Here is a 4583-nt window from a genome sequence, read left to right on the forward strand (position 1 = left end):
TCACCATACCAAAATGTTCAATTGCATTTGTTATGATTATTACCACAACATTAATAATCTTGGCTAATTATAAGCTGATTTCAAGTAACTTTCATATCTATCACTGAAATAAATTATTTCAGAGTCAGAGTGCATTCTCATTAGTATTCTTACAAAATGCACAGAACTTACATGTTCCCATGACAGGGCACAGTGACAGAATTCTAAGAGAGAATGAATTAGCATTAAATAATTTATTTCAACCTTTTTTTCTATTTCACTTTAAAAAGTGATATATAGCCAAAATGAGGAACCCATCTAATTTAACTGTATTAAGTACTCTGTATCTATTGATTTTGATATAGCTATTGTAATGGGTTTACAGGTCTTTTAATATACATATAATTTCTTAATTTAAGCCTAAAATAGGGGTGTTCTGATAAATTCACTGTAAATTCCACTTCTTAGAACAAAGTCAGCACAGAATTGCAAGCTGACTAGAGCAAAACAAGTCACTTTGCAAGGTTTTCTATCAGTATTAACATGCAAGCTTGGGAGGGGGGAAATGGTAGTTTTTTTCCTTTATAGGGGAGATTTCCCTCATTTAGTTCTCAAAACCTCTTGCTTCACGCTGCTTCTTAGTGTGAGGCTTGAAAGGAAAAATAAACATTACTGCAGCTTAACAAGTTATCACATGTGGTCTGAGCCTTGCTAATTGTCCGTGTGAGTGTGCTCAGCTGGCAGCCAGTGCCCCCAGTGACAGGCGAGTTAACTTGTGTTGCTCAGCACTGATCATGGGCTAATCAGCCCAGCTGGTAGAAGGCCCTGGAAATTGCCAAGCAGTCTCTCCCAGTTAAGTTCAGGAGAAAGTATCAAATGATAATTTGAAGTTTTCAGCTATTATTTATCCTGTAAGTTTCTAATGGGTACCAATACTGAACAATTAGTTATTCAGAATAATTAGTTCCTGCCTTTTTCATTGTAGCTGGAGCTGCTTTTAATCAAGAAATGCTATGTTGTTTAAAAAAAAGGATTATTTCATGGCCATGTGTCTGTGTTGAAGGACTTTCTTGAAAGACAGGGCAGGCTTTGATGAAATGCTGTTTTCCTATCGGTCCACATAGCCGGTTAACGCGAGTCTGTGAGGCAGCTGTTGTAGGTGAAACACCCCAGAGCCATCGTTTCAGTCCTCCAAGGTTGCAACCCTGTGCTGTACCAGAAGCAGGTATCTATAGCACATCCATCAGGATACTGCAAATAAGGAGGGGACGTTACAGAGGCTGATGGCCAGTAGCAGGACCCCGTGTCAGCCGGACATGTAAGGTGAATCTGCTTCGGCTGTGAACTCCACAAAGAAGATCAAAAAGCTTTGAAACTGAAGTGGGGAAAATGCTGTGTTTCATTATAATATGAACTAAAACTTCCTAAAGAGGAAGAATTCAAAGCAGAAGAGTCAGGCATAATAGAAATTAAAAGCATTTTAAAATCACTCCTTCCTTCAACCTCAGCCCCCTCTGTTCTTCCAAGTAGGTCTCCACATCCATACTTTCAATCACCGTGGCTGAGTCTGCTCAATTCTCTTCTGTCACCTCTGGTCCTTGGGAAATGTCTTTCCCTCATCCCTGAGGGCAGACTGACTGCTCTGCTCCCTTCTCCGCATTGCAGCCATTCTGTATGATCTGGTGATAGCCAAGTTTTCTGTGGGAGATGCTCTTGCCTGATGTATGTTCCATCCTCTGGGTCTTGCTCCCCTTGAGCAGATCCCATAGATGTTCCCTGTAGGGAGTCCAATAGTTATGTTTTTTAAAGAAACACAGCACAATTATGGCCAAAGGCGGGTGGGCGGAATGTTTGTCACAGTGGCTGTGGAGGGCTCAGTGAAGCTTTTTACCCTTTAAGCAGTCTTTCATGGTAACAGAAAAGAATACAACCCCACACTGGATCTTGGGTCTTCTCACAGCTTTCACTGACCATCGTTATGTCATTGACCTGTCTCCTCATCACACCCATCTTCCCAACAGCAGGATACATGTATTTTTATGGCATCTATTTAGTTCCATACTGTGCTTTTGCCATATGAAGGTTAAACCCTCCGTGCTTTCACAAAGGTCCTGGTGCTTTTAGAGTTCTTGTTTCCTCTCCACAGAGATTTTTCTTGATAACAGACCAGTACCTGTAGCTACAAGAAATCCATAGAGTGGGTTTGCATATTGAATAGTATTATTTTTAGGCTCACATCTCCTAGTACACCACTGTCTGGCAGTGCTCAGAAGAAACAGATTATTTTTTATTCCCCATTTAGTCTTAGTCCCAGTGTCAGAAATAGAATGGTACAATTGGATGTTTTCTTTGGAAACAAGAGCTATGAGACAACTGAAACCAATCAGAAGCCAAAAATTAGAATTTTATATCCACACATCTGTGATGCTGTGGTCAATGCTGTGTGAATGTATTCCCAGACATAAAAAATGTAAACTGATGCAGAAGACGAATAAAATCTTATAAAGCTGTCTTTCTCTGTGGCAAAACAGGTTGCATCCTCACAAAAATAAGCCGAAAGGCCTTCTTACCTTGTGAATTTACCATGTCTGAGCAGGCAGAGCCTGGAATCAGATGATGGGCATCTTTTGCTTTGTCTTCCTATTGTCATCCAGTGTAGGTATCTTCCTCTTTGCTCACTGGTTTAGAATAGATATTATGATATATAGCATAGGTAATTATGTTTCCCAAGAATTTTGGACTGACGCTATTGTTCAGAGAGCTGTTGAATGCTTTAAATAGTGCATGAAAAGATCAAAAGCTCAGAAAACAGCTTTCTGACTTCTGTGAAGGCTTTGGGGTTTTTTGTCCTTCAGCCTATTGAGACAAAGAATGTAAATCTTTTTGATAAGAGGAGTGGTAGAAAATAAGAGATTGGCCTCTGTTTGCTATCAGGAATTGCAAAACTTACAGCAAGATATAATTTTAGAATATGAAGGAGGAATTAAGAAACTAGGAACATCCAACTGCCAATCTTTGACTTTCAGTTTGATCAGAAAAAAAATAAGGTAAATTTTGGGATAACATTCAATATGGTTTTTTCCATGGAGACAAAATTTTCATTTTTAGTAGTGGTTTCCAAGGCAACAGTGGCTCATAAAAAGGCATTTCTAGTATATAAACAAGCATTCCTGTCAATATAGAGGGCATCTAGGCGCTTGCATCCCTGCTTTTAGATAGACTATATTATATGATGTAAACTAATTCAGTTTAAAAGAGTCAGGCTTCACCTGCATTTCAAAAAGAACCATGAGTTTACAAAAAAATTTGTGTAGCAAAATGTGTACATGTATATACAATCAGAACAGGATCTGTAGCACTACTACAAGAAGGACTAAACTGGTATTTCTGTTAGAGATGATACCTTAATATTCTGTGTTAAATCTGATTTTTAGTAAGATAAAAAGCTGCTACCAACTGAATTATATGATACATAAATAAGTATATTCTAGATTTCTCTCATCAGCTGTATTTCTGAATTCAGCTTTAATACATAAAATATTCTCTTACTTCCAGAAGACTAGTTAGAGAATTGATCTGTTGCATTGCATCTAGTGAATCATTTGATGAACTTTGAGTCTGAATCTTCTCAAACCAGTTGGATAAAATAACCTATCCATGGAGATTTTGAGGTTATCAGATTAATTAGAGGAGCAAAGCAGGTTTATGCCAGTAATCTATATAAATGCTGGCAAGTAGCAAAACTTTGGGAAGATCAGGATAAGGACTTAATGTTATTTACTTTGCTACAAAATTTAGATATTTCAAGACATTTTCTATTTTCTCCTACTGTTATATAAATAATGGGCATGGGGAGAGAAGGTTTAAAAGTGAAAGGACACAAATGACTTGCTAGTTAATTTGAGATGTCAAACAATAGTTTCTGAACGACCTGAGTGCTATGGCAAGCATACTGCCTAGACGTTTAAGAACCCACTTAATCGGAGACAATGGAGTAAATTGATTATTGGCAGCCATCCAGAAAAAGAAAGAGGAAAAAGAGGTTGTGTACTGTAAAGGTCTGTATTAACCTGTTTTCTTGAATTGGTGACATGAGGTTGAACACCATCATTGTCAACTAGTTAATTCTTTATGTAGTGTGATGACAGCACACTTTGTTTCTCTCAGTTTGGTGATGACATGCTGATAGGCAAGATGCATTGTGACCACGTTTGGTTCTCAGCCAGAAACCAGGCACATGGTGTGGAGTCCCACCAAGCCTTTCCCTTATCTGGAGGGGTGTTTTACGTTTGATCTCGCTAGAGACTGGCTAAAAAATGAGGTGGCTAACACGGTTTGTAATAGGCAAATGTCCTTGTAAGCAGAATAATATTTTTTCTTCTAAAGTGTTGTGACTTTATCTTGCTGGGCTGAAGCTTGATATATAGGTACCTTGCCTGAAAACTCTGTCAAAAAAGCAGCTAATTTCTTGGAGCATGTGCAGGAAGTCAAGAAGCTAGTTAGAGCTGTGCCAACATGCTCAGCCCTCACCAGTGTGTGGGAGATGCGGTAACTAGTTTTAAAGTGTGTGATGGCATTTGTATTAAGCAGTGGTGAGATTAATT

The sequence above is a fragment of the Egretta garzetta genome, unplaced genomic scaffold (genome assembly GCF_000687185.1).
Source record: "Egretta garzetta isolate BGI_Z169 unplaced genomic scaffold, ASM68718v1 scaffold446, whole genome shotgun sequence".
In the NCBI taxonomy this organism is placed as follows: domain Eukaryota; kingdom Metazoa; phylum Chordata; class Aves; order Pelecaniformes; family Ardeidae; genus Egretta; species Egretta garzetta.